Here is a 23233-nt window from a genome sequence, read left to right as displayed (position 1 = left end):
TGGTTGCACTTGACTTGGGTGAGTATGATCTTAATCACTGTTGAGGTTCTCCATAGGGAACACAAATGACCGTGGTTACCTGACTAGTAGATACAAATACTTCCTGGGTCCTCTCTCTGTGATGGTCCTCAGTGCCCCGCTTAGGACACCCTTCCCCGATACAAACTACCCAGGGACCAGTTGATAAAGTAAATCTCAATGACGAGTCAAGCTCTTGGGGAGTGGATGGACTTTTATCTGTATATAATCAAATTCCTATTAACTTTAAGTCATTGTGTATCAGGCTGGGGATATTTCTAAGGCTGATGGATCTCTTGCTTACAATGACACTTCTGGAAAACAGCTCTCTAGAAGTATATGATTCAGTCCTACACATTTCCATGATGAGAGACTGGTTCCTTTGGCCTGTAAAATGTCCCTAGGCCACATCAATTATGTAACCTTTAGAGAATTCTCTTGGAGAGTGAAGTCTATTCTGTTCTCCACTATTTCAGTGTATTGATTTATCAGTTTAACCCAAATAAGTAGTGGTTCTTAACTTTTCTGAGTGATGGACTTATTTTTAAGGATCTGGTGGAAATTATAGCTATTTTCTTTGGGAAAAGTATACATAACACACATAGAAAATATTGTACTAAATTTCACATTATCGTGAGCTACCTAGAATATATCCATGACATGAAAAACAGTAACAACAACAAAAACTATGCCACAGATATTTCAGAGGCATGGATTGCTAGTGTCTAGAAAAGAGAGTTCTGAGAAGTTTCTCTCCTGGGAAATGGAGGACTGATGTTTACCTATAAATCAGTGCTGGCTGTCCACCATCAGCTCCTGTTTTGACTCTTGGGCATCTATTCTGTTAGGACAGTGCCTGTACCTTCCTATTGTTAGGTGTGTTAACTTTGCCCTTATATACAGGGAACATCTTTCTATGAACATGGCTGGGGAGAAAGGCCAAGGATGAGAGAACATGATGGGCATCATGGAAAATGGAGAGGAAATTAAAGAGCATGTCACTAAGCCTACTGGGAAATTGCCCTGAGATCCAGCTTCACAGCTGCGACTCACTCTCAGAAGGAACATGCATCAAAAATGTTGGGCTTCAGGTCCCAGGTGGGCTATGTTGATTGCAAAATGGCCCCAGTTCCCTACCCCATTCCCATTTCCTTCTGTATTCATAATCATTGCAATGTAATTTTGCAGCCTTTCCAATCATGAACTGGAATCTATTTCTACACTCCTTAATCTGGCTTAAGTTTATAACTTGCTTTGGCCATTTGAATATGGAAGAAGTGACAGTGTCCCAATTTTGAGGCTGAACCTCATCTCCCCACCTCCACTTTCTCTCTCTCCTCTCCTCTCCTTTCTTTCTTTCTTTCTCTCTCTCTCTCTCTCTCTCTCTCTCTCTCTCTCTCTCTCTCTCTTCTGTCCCTGACAAAAAAATATCCTCAGACTAACCTGTTGGAAGATGAGACCTGGTTAGATATACCCTCAATATATAAGAACATCCATCTGAGATCAGAAAAGCTACCTAGTTGACCTGAAATTAACAATAGTTAAATGAATAAACTTTGTTGAATCTAGTTTAGATTCCTAGAACCACCCAGACAACCTATAGACACAAGAGAAAAAATAAATGTCTATTATGGCAGACCTCTAAGGTTTACTGGTTGTTTGTTTTGCAGCATTATTACAGACTTAGGTAACTCATACATTAGGCTAGTTGAATATGGATCTAAACATGCAAGAGGATCTTAAAATTGACTCATCTTCCCTATAAATCTTGATGTCAGAATGATGTGATATGGAAAATAGGGAATATCTCCCCTAGAAATGCAGTCCCAGGCATGGCAAACTCCAGCATAACATTTATTGAAAGTTATTTTTTCCAGGAATTACATTAGGCCTTGAGAGTATAGTAGGAAGCATAGTTCTAAAAGAGGTCATCTTCTGGTGGACCTGAACTTGAATTTACTTCAGACATGCACTATTAATTTACTTAAACCAATTGGCACACTTCACATATTTGGGTATCCTCTATTCCCAACTAGAATCACTTGACTGGACTTTTTGGAATGATTCTTATTGGCAGCAATGCTGAATAGGAACTTAATTTTAGGAGTATGACCTCTTCAGAATCTTTACTCTTAACCCCAAAGTGAACTCCACCAAATGTTTCTGGGCTATGATTTATTTAAATTTTACTAGTTCTTATCTTCTTCCAGGGTTTAGGCCCTTTGGTAGGTATGATTCATTGAGGTCAAATGTTGTTGCTTCCAAAACACAAGACTCCTGGGTGGAAGAAACGGAAACACTTAGTGCCAAGTTTTCTGATCTTTGATCCAATGCTCTGTCTCAGTTACATGATTTAGGAGGAATTATTTGACCTCTTTGATCTGGTTTTCTCATTGGAGACATTTTGTTGATGATGATTTGATTGCCTCATACAAAAACAATGCTGTTGAGAACTTTAAAAGTTCTGTTTCACTATAAACAATGATGTTCATTTCTCTTAAGTTGAGATTTTTTTTCGATCTGCCGAAGCAAATGGCACAAGGCAGCTGCATTGACTGTCCAGCTCTCACATTAAGTAGAGTTGTTAAACACACAACCACATACATACACATACACAGAGACAAAACTCTGCTTACCACCAAGCACACCTACATTCATTTTAAAATTACATTGTTTTCATCTTATTTTTTGTGAATGTGAGAAGAAACCTAGAGGACTTCAGTTTCCTTGGATCCCTCAATAGAAGATGAGACCACTGGGAGAACGTGCCTATCAAAGCTGCACCCACAGCCACTGCTAACACACAAAAAAAGAGGCTGCCTTGGTCTATCACTGTTGTGAACTTCTTACATATAGAATAAAGTTCATTTACAAGCTTTAAAATGGCATAGACAGGCAGTGAGTATGTTGAAATATTTCTTTGTCTCTGGTTGTAAATTATTAATATGAAAGCGGGAACAGTAATAAATCTGGTTTATTAGTCTGGGTTCTCCAGAGAAACAGAACCAATAGGAGATTTATTGTAGGAATTGGTTCCCATGATTAAGAAGGTCAGCAAATCTCAAGATCTGCTTTCTGTAAGGTGGAGAACCAGCAAAGTCCTTGGTGCAAGTCAAAAAGTCTGAAAACGAGGTGACCCATGTTCAGAGACAGGGAACATAGATGTCTCAGCTCAAGGAGAGAGAGCTAATTTGCTCTTCCTCTGCCTTTTTCTTCTCCGTAAGCCCTCAGTGGACTGGGTGATGTCCATCCACATCGGGGAGAGTGATCTTCCTTACTCAGTCTACTGTTCAAACACTGATCTCTTCTGGAAACACCACCGTAGACACGCCAAGAAACAATGCTTTACCAGCTATCTGGCTATCCCTTAGCCTAGTCAAGTTGACACATAAAATTAACCATCACCCTACGTTCTGTTTTGGTCCTGGAAAATGAAAAAGCTTATCCTGTCCCAGATTTTTCATCTGCAGTATGGGTTGGGCAAGTCATTACTGGTTTTTTGTTATAGTTGTTTTTTTGAACTAAATACCTATACATTGCTAGAAAGTGCCAGGCTTTTGATTTTTATCTGGTATGTTTTTTTCATTTTTGTCTTGAATTAAAGTTAAAAAATATTACTTAAGGGTTTTCCCCCATTGTGGTACTTTACACCATTAAAGAATGAAGAGAATAAAGGAAATGCAAAAGAGTATGTGAAGTCCTTACTTAATCTAGATAAACTCAGTATCATTGCAAATGTCATTTTCATATGACCTTTCTTACTGAAGAAATAAACCAATTAAAAATTTACCAGATGTTATTGACATGTAAATTTGACTTCATTTTAATTGCAGATCATTGGTTTCTGGGTGCTGGTTTCTTTAGTGTTTAGGTTTCGTTCTGTTTTATTGTTCATGAATTAGCTGATTTTGTGCATCATATCATAACATACATAGAACCCATGGTCAAATATCGGAATCTGTATTCTCTGAACATTAGAGAAAAGTCCACAGCTCTATACATAATGGTTTGTTGTGAATTTATAGTCTTCAAACTTAGCTGAGCACTTAGCACAGCTTACCAATTCTGGGGAGTTGGGCAGAATATTTGAAAGTTTGACTACCCTAAAATACTTGAGAAGTTTAGTTATAAATGTAGGGTCTGAGGAAGAGTGGACTTGCAAAAATTTTACCTTGAGCTCTGGCCAGTATGGTTCAGTTGGTTGAGCATTACCCTGTGCACCAAAATGCCGCCAGTTCAATTCCTGGTCAGGGCATATGCTCAGGTGGCAGTTTCCATCTCCACCAGATATTGTGTTTAAAGGTTTTTGTGGCCTGTTCCTTTCTTAGAATTTTGCAAATTACAACCCCAGCTTTTTTTCTTCCTGTATTTGGACTTGTCTTGGTTTTTAAAATCTTTTTTTGGTTTTATAAATTGAGCTCCTGAGCTTAACAGTCCGGATTATAAATTTTGGACAATTTTCTTGAATTCTAAACTACTTTGTTTACAAAGTTTGTGTGGGTTTCACTTTCTAATTCTGCATTTTGGATCACATAGAATCTTGTCCACATGCTGATCATCTGAATATCTGGTTAAGTATGTAGGGGATAAGTTCATAAGAGGATGAAGGAATGGGTTTGGAGAGGTTGGGAGAGAAACTTATTTAACCAAGATCAATTAACTATTACAAGTGTAGTGATCAAGAGGCCTTATGTGTCTTTCTTTACCCTCTCTACTAATGCCATTTATTTTCCACTGAAACTCCAAGAATAAATAAGACTGCTGCTTCTAAAAGGTGTGAGTTTTTCAAGAATTGTTGAAGGGCGGAGGGAGAAACATAAGGTTTTAAGTCTTCCTAAAGGTCATTTGTGATATCCTTAAATCCTGCGCTCTTGTGCAGAAAACACATTACAGTTTAATTTTTCTGTTTCCTAGAGTTTGGACCTTACAAACTTGAGCCTCAGTTATCTCTGATCGATGTTCCCAAACAAGTTCTCAACCAAATTTCCTCTGGCTGAGTTCTTACAACATAGCTCTTGAATATCTTTCTCCTGGAAAATCAGATATCCATACCTCTCTTGCCTATTTCATTACTGTGGTGTCTATTGAATGCTAAAATGTCAAGGTTATATTGTCCCTTGTGGTACTAGGGCCCGGATGTTGGTAGTCTTTCTCCTTTCTCTTCTTTGAAGGTGTCCCTCTCTCACAGGGTCACTGAGGTATGACACAGGGCCAGTCAGTTTATGTGCATGGCAATTTTTACCTCAGAGGGAGGGATGCTCAAGATAAGTTCATATACAAGAGATAAATGACAGGCACACCGCCTCTGGTTCCTTACTTTGCTTAAAAGCTTTGCATATGTTGCCTGGCTGGTTTGGCTCAGCAGTTGAGCATCAATCTATGAACCAGGAGATCGCCAGTTCAATTCCTGGTCAGGGCACATGCCTAGAGGCAGCCGATCAATGATTTCCTCTCATCATTGATGTTTCTATTTCTCTTCCCCTCTCCCTTCCTCTCTCTGAAATCAATAAAAATATATTTAAATACATAGAAACTTTACATATGTTAAATAATCTCTTCTAGGCTTGCTCTCCTTCTCGCTCCAATCATTGATTCCTTGATTTCATTTTCTCGCTTCTTCATTGGTACTTTTCACCCTGTCTTACGAGACTCAGTTTTTCTTTAAATTCTTGGGAAAACAAAGTTCTATCAAAAGCCTTGAAACCCAGGGCAGCCCCTTGACTTCAAAGTGAAACTGCTTTCCGTAGTCACCTAAATAGTCTTGAGGAATAGAATCCCTGTGATCTTTCCATTGTCAATTTACTGAAGTCTTCTCTCTATTTAAGAATATAACACACTCATCAGACTTCTTTTGTAAGCTATGCTTCTATTCTCAGTCATCACATTCTTAATATCTTCCGTCTTGTATTTTATATCCATTCTTTTTTCACCTTTTCTTATCACAAAGCTAGTTAGCTCCTTGGGGCAGGGATTTCGCTCTATCTTTGAATTTCCAATACTCGGCACAGGGAGAAAGCAAATGAATACAAGTCTTAAAGCTCTCAATCGCTTTAAGCATCTGTACTTTCCAGCATTAGCACATTCTTCCCACATCACCCTAGAGAACTTTTCAGCCTCCCTTTTCTGGAAAGCACCTACGTCTATATCAAGCTATATGCATGCATATCAATAGTCAATAGACTATGTTCCTTGTGGTCTGATATGATCCACATACACCAACACACTTTTCCTTCACTCATAATTCAAATAATTTGGATCCAGCCAGAAGGAATAACCTCCCTTTCCTTCTTTTTCTCCTACAGAACCTCAACTTGAACGTGTTCACAGTTCCAAAGTCACAAACATTGAAACAGACGAGGGAAAAAACAAAAACAACCCAAGTAATGAATCTCTTCAAGAGTGTAAGGGACTGGAGCAATTTCCTAGGAAACTCACAATAGATTAGCCCCAGGAGGTTCAAACTAAAATCCTTGTACTCTGGAAATTAAAAATCAGTGGTTGAATTTATTATATGCCTGAGGTCTGCATCTTGTCACATGAGACAATTCACAAGAAGAGGAATTTAAAAGAATAAAATTGGCTAAGCCAGAAGCATGTTTCACCAGATGTCAACATTCTGTCAATACCCTGCTTAGGTGCTCCTTTATTTTGTATCTGCTTTATCTCTGCACTCTTCCCTTCTTCAGACACCAAGACAAAACTCAGCAGGGTTGTTGAAGCAACTTTTATCTTGACAGCTTTAGTATTTCATCATTATGCCTTTGTTTCCATGGAAAATGTCTTCCCACGCTCTTAACTGAAAATGACTTTCTCATTAAGCCAGAGCTTTTGCCTCTTTTTACATAACAAATGTATACACAACCCACCTGCTTCTGGGTTACTTTCCATCTGTTCTTCAAAACAAATCCTATTGCATATAAAAACAGCATTTTTCTTTTTATGGACATTATGTCTTCATGTAAATGGAATTTGTAATCAACTTGGGTTGTCTTTTTAGACAACAGACATGTTTCAGGAACTTCACGACAATTGATTTACAGAATATCCTGGTGATGAAAGGCTCATTATTCTATTTGTTTTATAAGGAAACATTTCTGATGGACAAAGGGCAATTTAGATTTTATAATATGTAAGCACTTGGATTGTAAGTTCAACAAAAAAGAAGTCTCCTTTTTAAAAATATTTTTATTATTGGGACTACTACAGATGTTCATGCTATGTTTTCTCCCTCATGCTCCCCACTATCTGGTTCCCTTCCTGCCCCAGGCCTTCACTATGTGTTCTTGGGCAATACATATATGCATATAAGTGATTTAGTTAATCTCTTCCTGCCTCCCCCACCCCCTGCTCTGTGAGATTCCTCAGTCTGTTTCATGCTTCTATGTATCTGGATCTATTTTGTTCGTCAGTTTATTGTGTTAAGTGTATTCTCATTATAAGTGAGATCATGTGACACTTGTCTTTCTCTGACTGGCTTATTTTGCTAAGCATAATACTCTCCAGGTCCCTTCTTGCTGTCTCAAAAGGTAAGATATCCTTCTTTTTTATAGTTGCATAGTATTCCATTGTGTAAGTGTACCTCAGTTTTGTTTTTATTTATCCGTTCATCTACTGATGGGCACTTGGGCTGTTTCCAGAGCTTAGCTATTGTAAATAATGCTGCTATGAACACAGGGGTGCATATTTCCTTTGAGGAAACTCCACGCTGTTTTCCATAGTGGCTGCATTAGTCTGCATTCCCTCTAGCAGTGTACTCTGGTTCCTTTTTCTCCACATTCTTGCCAGTACTTGTTGTTTGTTATGTTATTGGTGTTAGTCATTCTGGCAGGTATAAGGTGGTACCTCATTGTTGTTTTAATTTGCATCTTTCTGATGATCAGTGATGTTGAGCATTTGTTCATGCTTCTCTTGGCCATTTGTATGTCCTCTTTAGAGAAATGTCTCTTTAGGTCCTCTGCCCATTTTTTAATTAGATCGTTTGTCTTCCTTTTGTTGAGTTGTTGTAATACTTTATATATTTTGAAAATTAACCCCTTATCAGATGTATCATTCATTGACAAATATGTTCTCTCATACAAGGGATTCCCTTTTCATTTTGATGCTGGTTTCTTTTGCAGTGCAAAAGCTTTTTAGTTTGTGTTGTCCCATTTGTTTATTTTTTCCTTTGTTTCTCTTGCCCTCAGCGAGTATCAGTGAAAATTCTGCTGCGTGAGATGCTTGATATTTTGCTGCCTATATTTTCTTCTAGAATTTTTATGGTTTCATGACTTATATTTAAGTGTTTTATCCACTTCGAGTTTATTCGTATGTATGGTGTAAGTTGGTGGTCTAGTTTCATTTTTTACATGTACCTGTCCAATTTTCCCAACACCATTTATTGAAGAGACCAGACTGTCTTTACTCCATTGTATGCTCTTGCTTCCTTTGTCAAGTATTAATTTCGCATAATGGCTTGAGTCAATTTCTAGTTTTCTGTTCTGTTCCAGTAATCTATATGCCTGTTCTTGTGCCAGTATCAGGCTATTTTGATTATAATGGCTTTGTAGTATAACTTAATATCTGGTACTATGATCACTCCTACTTTGTTCTTCTTTCTCAAGATTGTTGTGGCTATTCAGAGTCTTAGAAGTCTCCTTCTTAAATCAGAACCCAAGTGGAATTGAAAGTCATACAATCCTTGGGGTGTCAGAGCAATCAGGACACTGGGATCTTAGCCTTGGATCCCTATGAAAATTTAAAAAGAAAGCTATTTATACTCTTCCCAACAAATGTACATGCATTGGAAAGCTTTCATACTTGTCAGGGTCGCTTTGTTCCGCAGGGGTCACAAATCATAACCCTGGTAAAGAACATTTGATTTAATCCAACTCTTCATTTTTGATGACAAAAAAACTGAAGCTCACAGAAGCTAACAGATTTATTTAAGGTTCTAATTATTTATGTCTTATAAACCATGTTATTTATCTATTAATGAAACAATTATTTCCATAATAAATTGTGTTTTGTTATTTTTAAATGTTTGGATGTTATATCTTCTTTTATCACTGAATACATTTATAATTACATTAAATTCAGTCACTTTTTAAAAAATATGTTTTTATTGATTTTAGAGAGGAAGGGAGAGGGATAGAGCGATAGAACATCAATGATGAGAGAGAATCACTGATTGGCTGTCTCCTGCACGCCCCCTACTTGGGATGGAGCCCGCAACCCAGGCGTGTACCCTTGGCCAGAATCAAACCTGGAATCCTTCAGTCCGCAGGCTGATGCTCTATCCACTGAGCCAAACTGGCTAGGGCAAATCCAGTCACTTTTATAAAGAAACCAAATCCCCAGAGATTAACTCATCTTCCAAAATTTACATAGGGAGAAATATTCAGAATATTTTGAAGTGAAGCCTCTTGTATTATCTTGCCCTTTATGTTTCAATGATCTTAGAACTGAAGCAGGTGTTTCATTATTATTGCTACATTTACAATTATTTTACAATAAAGAATTTAAAGAGATAACAAAGCCTTTAAGGATATTTCTCCAAAGGCAGCATTGATTTTACTTTTCTTTGATATTATCTATCTTATTTTTTACTACTGGGTCACATAAAATATTAAAGAAAGAAAAGTATTTGAAAAAATACTCCAAGAAAAATGAGCTGAAAATTAGAATTTCACAGCTTTTTTCTATTCCCTTATGTTCAGAGTCTAATAATTCTTGTCTTTCTAACATGAGGTTGTGCAGTGATTTAGGACAGCATTAATCATTTTAATGTTCTCACTCAGTTGTAGGGGAAAAGAAAATAGCTGAATTTATGCTAAAAATAAACCTCACAGATTTTCTGGATTGCTCGACATTCTAGTTTAAACAACTGTCCTCGCTCTCGGAAAGCTAATCCTGCCTGGCTTTTCACTTTCCCAGGAGATTGTTCTAATAGATTTTTTAAGCTGCATGTTGGATAATTGTTTCCACAACTAGCACAGATTGGTTTTCTCAAAATAAAAAGATGAAAATAAAACTTCTATCCAATTAAAATAGAGCTATTAATACTCTGCTGTGCTGGAAAGGAAAAGTCTGCTCTTCAAAAACCCGTGCCATTTATCACAGAAACATAAATTTTCACAGCAACTAAAAGAGTTGGGTAAAAAATTAGAAGTTTATGAAGAATGAGAAAAGCAGACAATGTAGCTTTTGTAAATAGGTACATGTGTAAATATTAACATCCCTGAAGGAGGGATGCCTTCACACTGACTCTACCAACTTTCCACCTCATGGAAGAAGCGTCAACAGGGAAAAGCCCGAGTTCACTCCTGTCTTCTGGTTATTTGTACCATACAGTCAGCAATGGGAAAGATTACCCCATATGATGGAGGAATTAGATTTAGAATACTGTTTGTTTCCTGATCTGGTAGGTCTTCCTGACATTTAAATAATTTATTGCTTTGTGAACAATGTGCTTTGAAATGTATAGGTAATCTAGCTATTTTTTATATTTAAACTCAAATCAAGAAAAATGCCTTTGTAAATGGATATTCAAACTTTAGGATTTGAATTGCAGTAAAATAGCTGTTGATGTTATCATGAGTCAATGCTATCTTATTTCAACAGCCCACTACTTAAACACTTTGGTGCAAGAAGATCAAGGGTTTAAGAAAGACAGGCACATCAACATCAGTTCAAACATCAGAATGAGTGGAGACATTATGTAGATAGTGTTTTTCAAAGACCTGTATTAAAATCTTCTCAGTTTTTAAAATTGTTTTTAACATTAATTCTTGGATTCTATTCAAAATCCAAAGGATCAGAATATATGAAAACAGTCTAAGAACATGTAATTTCAACAAACACACCATTGGAATCTTATAAACAAAAAAGTGATGAATGCCATGTGAGTACAAAAAGGCAGAGGGGCAAATATGGGAGAGTCCATCAATGTGGACCCCTTTTGTGACCTGCACTGAGATGGCAGGTGTTTCTGGTTAATGAAGGACCAAAAAATGGGGTCAGCAGTCCCAGAGTAGTGATTCTGTCTGTCGTCAGTATGGATTATGAATATGCTAGAAAACAAAAGAAAAATATTTTATCCACTTAAACCTTCAGGAGTATCTCATTTTAAATTCACTAAAAATAACAAAGAACATTTCTGATAACTATATCATTCAAGGAGTATAAATTACTTTTCAAATTTTAATTGAGGCCTTTTTATTCAAATTTAAAAATTATAAATGTAATCTTTAAAATCACTACTCTATTGAAACATAATAAATTTTTATTGTATAAAGTTCAAGTGTACACAGAATGTTCACATGATAGCTCGTATGCTGGGCCATAAACCAAGTCATAGTACATTTCTGATAAGTGAAGTCAAGAGTATGTTCTAAAAGGACAGATGCCTACTTTACAACACAAAGCCTGCTGTATGTTTATATTAATAAATATATAAGAAAAATGTAGTGAGAAAATTATCAGTGGCTGTGAAAACTAGTGAGTCAAAGGTGGATGAAGAATAGGATATTTACACAGCTTCAAATTATCTGCCCCCAATTACTTACTTTGCAAAGGGAAACTATTAAATTTAAAGTGGATCTTGGCAAATCCCACATTAATCAAGTCACCCAAATTAACATGTTCAATTAAATGGGCAAAACAACACCATGTCCCTCTTGTGATGCACTAAGAAGGACAGCGAAAAGCACGACTAGCCATACCATGAGTTGGTGAGAATATGGAGCAAACTGTTCGTATGAAAGTAAATTGTTATAACTACTTTGGAAAATTGCATGGCACTCTTGGCTAAAGATGAACATGTGAATGCTTACATTACAGCAATTTCACTCCTCAGTACATACCCACCAAAAGATACTATATACAAAGTAGATTTTTTTTTCATAATGGCCTTAAATTGGAAATAACCCAAATGTCCAAATGGATAAATAAATTTAGAAGAAATTAAACTGTTATACCATGAAGTAGTTATCCACTGTTACATAATAAAAACAGATGAGCCAACATAATGGTAAATGATAGACTCAAACCTGCATTCTACATGATTTCATTTATATAAAAATCTAAAACTTGGCAAAATTAAGCTAGAATATTAGAAAGCAAAATAGCATCCAATTTGGCGAGAAGAAACTTTTCTTGGAGGGGGGTTATGATGGAAGCTTCTAGGTGCTGGTAATATTCCTGTGTTGTATCTAGTGATTTCATGGATGTGATCTCTTTGTGATAATTCATTGAGCTATTCACATAAGAGGTGTACACTTCTCTATTGTATGTTACAACATATGATAAGCAAACATGTAAAATTCATGTTAAAAATTCTATCAAGAGACAAAAAAATTCTAAATAACATGGAGATAAACACTCTTCATGATTGGCATAATCTAACATTGTAAAGATGTCATTTTTTCTCAAATCAGTTATAAATTCAGTGCCCTCCTAAGAATATTCTCACAGAAATTTATAATAGACTAGAAGAAAAAGACTAATACTATAAAGGATACTAGAAGAAAATAATGGAGAATAGATTTGTGATGTTAGAGTTGGGAAGTAGCTCATTGAGAACAAGAGAACACCCAGCAGAAAAATGAGTAAATCTACTACCTAGATATTTACGCAGGAGAAGTTGAATGGCTAGAAAGTGTATGAGATGATGAGTGCTGGCAGTAGTAATCAAAACAGTGAAATAATTCTGTTTGACTCATCAAATGAGACAAAGGTGGAAAGTAAAATTTGGCAAGGACAGAAGAGAACTGGAACCCTCCTGCATGTCTCATGAGGATGCAAACTGGGTTCAGTCTGGAGCTCAATCCAGCCTTTTGGAGTAAAAATAATAGTCTATCCAGTGACAGATTCATTCAGAAAACCATTCCACACACGTCCTCAGGACTTGGTCTGGACAATCATTAAACACATTTGCAATAGAATGGGAGTGATGATGACGGATACAGAGCAAAATAAAAGAAAGAGCCCTTACAAAAAAGACCAATGACACCAGAGCACCATGTACAGAGTAGTGCAATTAACTCTACTTTCTGCACCTCAGGTGCAGGTGAGAAATGGGAAAATACATGAAAGATAAATCATATTTACAAGTTTTATTATTCAACACTTATCTTCTTACAGGGACAGTTTTAAGCTTAAAGGTAAATCAAAATAATGACCATTTTATTAATTATACTATATTTGTGTTTCTTCAAGGGGAACAAATAGCTATTAATATCTTTGTGAACTGGTAATTTTCCCTACACACTTAAAGCTGAAAAATTTTGAACAGTGTTACAGTTCTTCAGATCTGGCCCTGGACTTCCTTTTGCCAGCTAGCATTGTGGCACTCTGGCCATGTAGGCGGGCGGTAGAGTTTTGATTTCTTGAGCTGTGGTTAAATTAGGCAAATTGCTCTCTTCTTCAATTTAACAGCTATGAACTAAGCACAATGATAGTACCCACTTAATAAAATTGAAGGGAAATTAAATCAAATTCATTTACAGGACTTGGCATATAGTACCCTCACAATAAATATTAGTTACAAATTTTTGATTCTGTCAAGAATGTCTTTATTTCTTGGATTCTTCTTAGTATTCTACCTGTATCTTAGATTTATTTATTTATTGGTGCTTTTGTGAATTATGCAGACCCCTAAGCTTTCCCTCATTTCTTCACCAGTCTTTCCTAATACTCTCCAAATATTATGGGGGGTTTTTCATTCTCTTTCTCATAGTTCTTGAAATTTATTTTTTCAAGGCATACTTTTTGAAAACCAAATAAAATAAAACTTTGTAATATTTAGTCAATTTAAAAAAATCATTTTCTGATCACAGTACTTTTAAAAATATATATATATTTTTTAATTATATTTTATTGATTTTTTACAGAGAGGAAGGGAGAGGGATAGAGAGTTAGAAACATCGATGAGAGAGAAACATAGATCACCTGCCTCCTGCACACCCCCTACTGGGGATGTGCCCGCAACCAAGGTACATGCCCTTGACCGGAACCGAACCTGGGACCCTTCAGTCTGCAGGCCGACGCTCTTTCCACTGAGCCAAACCGGTTAGGGCATTAAAATATATTTTTATTTTTTTGAGAGAAAGAGAGAAGGAGAGAGAGATAGAAACATCAATGAAGAGAGAATTTATTGATCGGCTGCCTCCTGCACGCCCCACACTGGGGATCGAGACTGCAACCCAGGCACATGCCCCAACCAGGAATTGAACCGTTACCTCCTGGTTCATAGATTGATGCTCAACCACTGAGTCATGCTGGCTGGGCTACAGTACATTTTTATTGGTAGTAAAAGAATATTGAAGTGGTTAGGTAAGTGCAGCTTTTACTAGGAAATGCAATCATTCCAGGAGATATGCTTTATTACAAAAATTTCAATCAATATTCCTTAATCTGGATAGTATCCACATAAAACAACAAACCAGGTTCCACCATTTTGTATAGTCACTTAACATTTCAAAATGAAAGTAGAAAAAATGAATTTTATATATGCAAGCGGAATAAAAGAAAACTAATTCTACTAAGTACTGTCCTTTATTTACATAAATAAAATTGATAGATGTTCAGGGGTGGGGATTTCACTATCTATCTAATAATAGGGTAATATGCAAATTGGTCAGGACGCCGTCACAGTAACGACCGATCAGCAGGCTGTGCACGCAGCAGGTGCGGGTGGGTGGGGACTTGCAGCGTCGGAGATGGGAGCTGGGACTTGTAGTGTAGGGACGCGATGGCGGATGCCACTTGCCCAGAGCCGGCCCAGGGCTTAGGCAAGCCGCCGATGGTCACTACGCTTGCCCAGGGTTGGCCTGGGGCTCACTTCGAGGGCCTGAGGCTCAGGCAGCCTCGTGGCTGGCAGTGGTAGCAGCAGAGGCGTGATGGGGGCGTCCCCTTCCCCTGATCACTGGGTTGCCTCCTGCAGAGGGAGTCCAGAGGCAGCAGCAGCAGCGAGGGGATGAGGGGTCAGTGCCTTTCCCTGATCAGTCAGTCGCCTCCATCAGAGGGAGGCCAGACTGTGGCTTAGGCCCACTCCCAACAGAGAGTGGGCTTAAGACGTCAGTAGGACATCCCCTGAGGGCTCCTGGACTGTGAGAAGGGGCAGGCTGGGCTGAGGGACCCTCCCTCCAGTGCACAAATTTTGTGCACTGGGCCTCTGGTTTTTAAAAATAAAAAGAGGTAAACATTTTTACAAGAATGCAATAGGGTAAGGGGTGTGTGTGTGTGTGTGTGTGTTAATTTTTAAAATTAAAGATCAAGAAGTGAGTAAACAAGCGAGGGCATACTCACAAGCTGCTTAACCAAACCACCCTGAGATGGCTAGCCCAGACTACTCCTTCTGCTGATAATGTCACACTGACTCTGAACTCCTTTGATGCTATTGAAATCTTTCTGTTTGCAGTGTGTCGTTCCTGCCAGCTTTGTATTGTATTTATTCATGGGAGAGCACCACTGGAAATACCTGTTCTAGGACAGGGTTGGTATTGAATGGGCCATTGTGTTGATGTATACTCATTTCCCTGAAAATGCTATCTAGATAAAGTATCTGCTGGGAAATTAACTATGCGCTACATTTTCAAAATAAACTACCTGTTGTTCTGAAAAACTGCAAGCAATATCATTTGTGTTAGGGTGTTTAAACAGGTGATATGGATTTCCTTTAAAAATGGGAAAGATAAAACTGCAGTTATATACTCTGCAGACAGTTTTCTTTCGTAGTGTTGATTACGTACTTGTTTCCTATTTTGTAGAAACTATAACATCCTAAGTAACCCCAACTTTTGGATGGATTCATTTTGATAATATGAATCTCTTGCAAGATATACAAGCCCCAAATTATTCTCTATTCAACAGACTCCTTCCAGTCCAGTCTGTGCTCAGTATATTATTATTATCCCATGTGTATTTGAGACCGCCCATTGTTCTCCACATAACAGTAGCATGTGTCCCCCTACTTCTGCCCAATCTGCTTGCTTCCATTCATCCATCCATTCATATTCTGTAACTGAGGCTCCATGGTAGAAGGCAGGGCCATGCATTGGCTGACCCACACAGATGGGGAGGCTAAGGAAGGATCCTGGGGGCACTGTCAGAGGAGGGTTTTCAAAAGACTTTCACAAAGGAACATAGGGCCAAGAAACAAATGTGGGACTAATATCATTTCAGTACTTTCAGCTGAGAGCTGAGCAGAATTATGACTTGGACTTCAGTCCTGTTCTTATTGAAGTAGCCAAGAAGGAAATCCTTGTGGCAGAGGCTTGCCAGGGTTTCAAGCAAGTAACTCTGATTTGGGAGGTCTGATATTTTGTCTCAGGGCCCAGGCCCTGTTGCAGTGGATTCAAAGGTGAGAAATTGACGTCACTGTGTTTGGTTGATAGAAGTGTTTGGTGAGGGAGGTGGGAGCAGCATTTTTAATTCAGAATAAGACTGGTTTGAAAACCAGTGATGAACCTCAGAACTAGGATTATAAATTTCTTTATCATCTGTGTCCACCTCAAGCTCAAATAGCTCAACAATTCATTAGCAATTCTTCCTTTGTCTTTATATCTCATTATTTTCTACAAATATGTGATTGTTCTATTTTTATAAATAACATTTCCCTGAGTGCCCCATGTTATGGGTTGAATTGTGTTTCCCCAAAAGAAATATTGAAGTCTTAACCCCTGGTACTTCAGAACATGACCTGATTTGGAAATAGCATCATTGCTGATGTAATTGATTAAGATGAGATCATATTGGAGTAGGGTCAGCTCCTTCCTAATCCCACATGACTGGTGTCTTTATAAGGTGATGAGGTGAGAACCCAGACACAGAGGGAAGAGGGTCATTGAAGAGGGAGGTGGAGACTGGAGTTATACCACCACAAGTCAAGGAATGCCTGGGGCCACCAGAATCCAGTTAGACAAGGAAGGATCCTCTACTCGATGCCTGGGAGGTGGTATAGTCTTGACAACACGTTGATTTCCAGCTTCTAGCCTCCAGAGTGAGAGAGAATCAACACCTGTTGCTATAAGTCATGCAGTTTGTGGTCGTTTGTTACAACAGCCGTAGGAAACAAATACAGTCCCTAAGAGCAGGGAATAAGTCATTAGATTTTCTGTTGTACCCTACTACCTGGCTTGGTGATTCCCACAGAGATTGAAGCTCTCTGAGGCCAGAAACTATGCTTGATTCATCTTTGTCTCCACTAGAGGAAGTGTCCTTCACACAATGGGACCTAAAGTATTTGTTGAATAGACATGAAGTTTTATGTGTTTATAATAGTCCATTATTTTCCAAATAAATTTATGAGTAAGATAAGGAAGACAGTCCTACCCAGGAAATACTGTTTAAGTCTATTTTACAGACCCTCCACAGTTCTATCCCCAGATAGTGGACAACTTCTTATTTATTACTATTCTTAGAAAATTGAAAAATAATTTAAACAATTCACACTCTGGCTGCTCAGATCTGTGAGAATATACAATGTTCTCACAGTTCTCAGCTGGCTCATCGCTGGTTAGTGTCTAAACTCGGGAAAGAAACATCCACAGTTAGTTTATGTTAGCGAACTGAGTTGCTTCCTGAGTGCTTCCCTTGCCCCATCAACGTCTTTCAACAGGAAAGACGACAATCAGCTCTTTTATTGCCATAGCTGCTAGCAATCTCAGTGGCACAAGAAGTTCACTTTAAAGGGTTTATTATTTAGTAAGGATAATAAAAAGAACGAACGAAAACCCTCAAGGACACAGCCATCCAGCCAGTGTGACTATGATTCAGAGAACAGAAGCCATGGTGTTGCCATTACCATAAACATGTCTCCTTTTTATTGGCAGATGTTTCCCTTAAATAAACGTAATCAGGATTTGGGAAGATTCGCCTTGGCAGCAGCGAAAATGGATGAGTAGTCACTAATCCACTTGCGTCCTACTTGTTTCTCCAACTGCTCTGAGAAATGCATTTATGAGAGTGCGGGAGATAGGCAGCTGAGAACATGATGAGCCACATGTTGCTTTCCATTCATTCACAGCCCCATCCATCGGAGAACATTTGTGTTTTTCTAGTTCCCATATCTACTATAAACGTGCATAAGGACCTCGTCATTCCATATTACTCTATAATCCCTCCCCAAAATGCTGGTACTAAGAGAAAGCCAATAGCAATTTCATATTTCAGTCACCTTTAACTTTGAGTTCCTTGTGCTTGCATGATGAGTTTGAGGTGATATTATTGGTTTAGTTATCAAAAGCTAACATAGGCAAATTTGCAAGAAAGAGAAACTCACTCATCTTCCTATATAAAGGAAGATTTACATAGGGAGTCAATGGGTTAAGGGGTAAGGCTGGTTGAATCTTCCAGGGCTCAAGGGCAGGGTATGGAGATAATCCACAAAGAGCCAAAGCACCTCTCCTCTCTCCTTTCATCCTTGCTCATCCTGCTTTTTTCTCAGTAGGCCATCCCTCTGCATTCTTTCACCAGGATGGCCCCAAATGACCTCCCTTATTCCCAGCTCTTTATACTTTTCTATTTCCAAGGATGCCACCAACTAACGCTAAGCTTCTGTGCATCTTAGTTCAATTTGTGAGCAAGCCAATCTGACTAGCTTAGTTCTTGGGCCAGATGTCCATGGTGTCCACATAGGCAAACACCGCAGCCAAGGCTCAATGCTTTCATTGGCTGGTGGAGAAGAGGCAGACTGAGAGCAGAGTGGACACCTAAAATGGATTTCAGAAAGTGCTCAAAGATGCATAGCAAGAATAACCTTTCCGGTTGCAAATATAAGTTGAACAATAACCTGGTCATACCATTTGGGTTTATTTAGTAATTGTTTTATATGGTGTAAACTTTCCAGTATTTGGGGGGGGGGGAAATTTACATTATGTATATGAGTAGATTTGTATTATTTCACTTGATAATTATCAGTGATATGCTAGTGGGTGATATTACCTCTGTAAAAATAGATTAAGAAATTCCCATGATGCTTGACCAGTAGGATTCTTCTGGTATAGACTTTTCCTAGTCTTGCTTCTCTAAAAGTCAAAAGTTCACAGGTTACTTTATAGTTCCTGAGAGAATTCAAGTCAGTTCACCTAGGTAACTGGTATCTGTTATAAACTAGTCTTCCCCTATTCATTTTTTGCTGTCTTAGCAAACTCAATCTTATAACTATAAACAAAGGATTTTAACTACTCCTCTGGAAAAATGTTTCACTTGATTAAACTCTGTTCTCTCCTTGATATCATCTAAAGTAATCAACTTAGGCTCTGCAACAGTGATTCATATGCTCCCCACAGAGACAAGAGCAGAGGTACAATACATTTTTTTTATTATTTCACAGAGATCCAGAGTATTTGAGTATGAAGGTCTAAATGAAAAAGGTCATCTGTCTGCCCTATATCAATAGAACATAAAGGGAACCCAAATATATGTTTATAGAGTAGGAGGTACAAACATATTATGCTTCCTCAAGTATTTATTAACTCGTAGTTCATACTGATAGTTGACAAATAGGAAGAAAGCCTGGACGTTAATCTCGTATGCAATGCACATTTTGCATGTCATTGTCTCTAATACAGTGCCTAACATATAAGAGGCAATTGATATTTGTTGAATAAATATAGGTGGGTAGTTTAGGAGTGTAGCAGGAATAATACAAACAGAATAAGAACACCACAAACTCCCTATTGAAATCCACTGACATTATCAAATAAGTTAACTAGACAAACTGTGATATCAATGTGGGACTGGAGTTCAAAGTAGGATCCAAGAATTAGCAGAGCCTGTTTCAGGGAAGGAAGTGCTTGGATATAGACAGTCATTCCTGGAACCCTGAATAGTGGATTAATAAAAGGAAACAGCTCTACTCACGTCCACCGTAGTCACTGCCAAGAAATCTGTAGTTACCTATTAATATTCAAAGGCACAAAATATTTCCATACAAGATACTTGAAGCCAATTCTTTCATTCTGAGACAATGAGTGTGAGGAACTAGTCCAGACGTCAGCATTTGGGAGCCAAATGAGAAGTGACATCAGCAAATAACTTTATTACAGTGAATGGAAGGCAGATGTGAAGAATGATGAGGCACAGATCTTCCGGAACCAAGTCTTAAGTAAAACCACTTTGCTTGAAGAGCTTTGAAAATGAATCCAGATTATTAATCCTGAAGATGGAACTCGGTGGTGTCAGGCTAACCAAAAATCAAACAGCAACAGAGAGATAATATGATAATCGCAGAAAGCTGGGTCAGGCTCTCCAGGGAGAGACACACGACAGTGATATTAGTCAGATCTTCTGGTTGATACTTTTATAGAAAAGAGTATGCAATGAGTCCAAATATTCTCATATTCATAGGAATTAGGAGGAACGTCTTAGTACTTAATACTTAACAAATATGTATCCAGTATTATTTAGATTGCAAGTGACTAACAAATATTGTTCAGTTGTTGTGTTGCCAGTCTTACTGACTTATGATCATTTATCATCCATGTTTGTTGTCCTGCTCTGCTGGACTATAATGTTCAGGAGGAAGAAAGTGCAAAATTGTTTTATGTGTTCCTATCCCCTCAATAGAGATCTAGGTATTCCTCAGAAAATATTGCTAAATTAATCCAAATCAGTTCTGATTTGAAGAGGCAGTGGGCAGTGGACTGCATTAGAATGACCATCAGATAAGAGGGCTGGCTTGGCAGCCTTAGTAATTCCCTAACTTTCTGAGCTTTAGTTTAGTCTAGCAGGGGTGGGCAAACTTTTTGACTCGAGGGCCACAATGGGTTCTTAAACTGGACCGGAGGGCCGGAACAAAAGCATGGATGGAGTGTTTGTGTGAACTAATATAAATTCAAAGTAAACATCATTACATAAAAGGGCAAGGTCTTTTTTTTTTTTTTAGTTTTATTCATTTCAAACGGGCCGGATCCGGCCCGCGGGCCGTAGTTTGCCCACGGCTGGAGATGATCCCTATATTTCTTCTTCTTCTTCTTCTTCTCCTTCTTTTTTTAATCTAGAATTCCACAATTAATAGGACATGGAACTTCATTGACTGCCATTTTTAAATACAAATCTACTCATTTAAGATCTGTATATTGTTGAATCACAAGAGGGATTTCTAGTGTAGATAAGGAAGAGTAAGCTTCATGGCTCCTTTCTTACGTGGGCCCCTTGAGATCTGGGAGTTGATGGGAGGTGTAGCATATTCTAGGTGGGATGGGAAGCCAGAGAGCAGAACTAAGACAATAGATTTGGTAAATGGACTAAAAACATTTCAGAAAAAAAAAAACACTCTTTAAGAGTCCAAAAATTGGTTTTCTTTTCCATTGACATTCTAAATTAATATTTACATTCAAATCTAATTTTGTATTAGTAATTTTTAAAAAAAGAGAACCAGCTCTCCCAATTGCATAAACTTCAGGCCCCGCAAAACCTGAATGCAGACCTAGGAACAAGCTTTTGTAAATCCTTGGCCTTGACTTGCTCCTTATGTCATTGATGGTTTTCTCATCTCCTACTCCTGTAAATGTTTCCTAAGCCTTTTCCAGTTTCTATTTTACCTGAGATCTGGGAGGCCAGGACTGTCTAATATTATACGGCCGTGAGTCATCTGGAAGACCCAAGGCCTTGACTCATATCTGCCAGTTCCCAAAACCTGAAGATCTGGACTCTATTCTCAGTGTTCCCTACACTCTCTCAAGGAAGGTTCCCTAAGTTTGAGAACTGGTCTTCATATAAAATGGAGAACATATTGTGTGTTCTGAACCTCCCAGAATGATTAGTTGAATGTTAACAGCTTTCCAGAGAGTACCTGTGTTTGCCTGACCACACGCAGATTGATAATTAGTTTGACAACTCTTTCCTTAGCATGAGGCCTACACCCACTTCTGTAGCATTTTCCAGTCATTGTCTCACACCTGTCCTGCCTTGTCATTCTTGGCATATAACTGCCAAATTCTGACAGTACATCAATCTCTTGCTTCTTCCAGCCCCTCTTCCCACATATTTCAGTAATTGACCCCATCAATCTTACTTTTCAAAAGTGAATATGGAACTGAAGAAATCTAGTTGACAGTCATTTCAGGAATAAGGTGAACAGAAATTGATTGGAACATGATACTTGGTGACATTCTTACTTATGAAATACAATCCTCCCAGTACTTAAAAATCTAACAATTGCAATATATTCTTTACTTTTCCTCTTTATACCTCTTTTTTCTATGTCTGTTATTAAAGCATTTTGTTCTTTGTTCCATTTTTAAGAGGCTATTTAACCTTAAGAGCAAACTTTTTCCATTTCATTTTGCCAAATGATTTCTTTTAGTTCAAAGTTCCAAAAGGTCAATTTTCAGTTTGATTTTCAGATTATAAAAGAACTCATATTGGGAAAATATTTATTTTACATTTAATTTACTAGTATACAGTATTGTAGAACAGTATTATGCATAGACATTTTTATTTTATGTAAATTAAAAGATAAAGCCCATGAAATTTTGTTAGAGCAATTAGGAGGATACTTTTGACTCCACTTCTAATTGAATAGTTCTATTTTTATAATTATAGAAGTAAAATTTGTAAATTCAAAGCATTGTATTCCTTGGGTGTTTAGGCTGAGATCTTTACAATAGTCAGAAAAAGAGAAACAAAGATTGTTTGGGGGAATCAGTGCCCCTTGAAATGGCCCAGAAAGTGCACTGCCAATTATTTCTGGACATCATTGCTACTCTGTTAGGGGGAGCAGTTTGGCGTTTCCTGGGTTTATGGAACAAAGGACTCTAATGTCCCCTGAGGAATGTTTAAGCTTGATTCCTAACCTATTCCAGAAAAACCAACTAAATGGTATCTGAGACCACAGGTACCATATTTGAGTGATTTATCTTCTGGAGCAGTTAGATAAAATAGCAAGATTCCTTAATTAATTTTATAGTTTTCTTTTGTGTTTAAATTACATTTTTAAAAAATTATGTATTCAATCTGTATCACACACACATCTTTAGGACAATCTTGGGTCTTGTTCAAGTAGTACTACCAAATATCAATGTAGTTGTCATATGTAGTCAATGTTTTTATTTATCATAAAATAATTGCAAAAAATGGCAACGATTATTCATTTCTTCTTCCTGCTCCATAAATCAGGACTTGATATATATATATATCTCCTAAAGATGTGTGTGGGATATATATATATATATATATACACACACACACATACTAGAGGCCCGGTGCAAAAAAATTTGTGCACTGGCAGGGG

The 23233-nt window shown here is 37.7% G+C and overlaps 1 protein-coding gene across 3 annotated transcripts in view; it reads left to right on the top strand.

Moving 5' to 3' along the window:
* The window catches only part of LOC102251567 (zinc finger protein 667-like), a 91658-nt gene that overhangs the window by 58289 nt on the left and 10136 nt on the right, over positions 1-23233 (top strand). Inside the window, exon 3 of one of the 3 annotated variants that reach the window (XR_001361028.1) lies at positions 6321-6460. The exons of the other annotated variants lie outside the window; for them this stretch is intronic. The gene's annotated coding sequence lies outside the window, so the exon portion shown is untranslated. Of the gene's footprint in view, positions 1-6320; positions 6461-23233 lie in introns of those variants that run through there. 3 annotated transcript variants of the gene reach the window in all.

The sequence above is a fragment of the Myotis brandtii genome, unplaced genomic scaffold (assembly GCF_000412655.1).
Source record: "Myotis brandtii unplaced genomic scaffold, ASM41265v1 scaffold14, whole genome shotgun sequence".
Lineage (NCBI taxonomy): Eukaryota > Metazoa > Chordata > Mammalia > Chiroptera > Vespertilionidae > Myotis > Myotis brandtii.
This window is presented reverse-complemented; position numbering and strand designations above follow the sequence as displayed.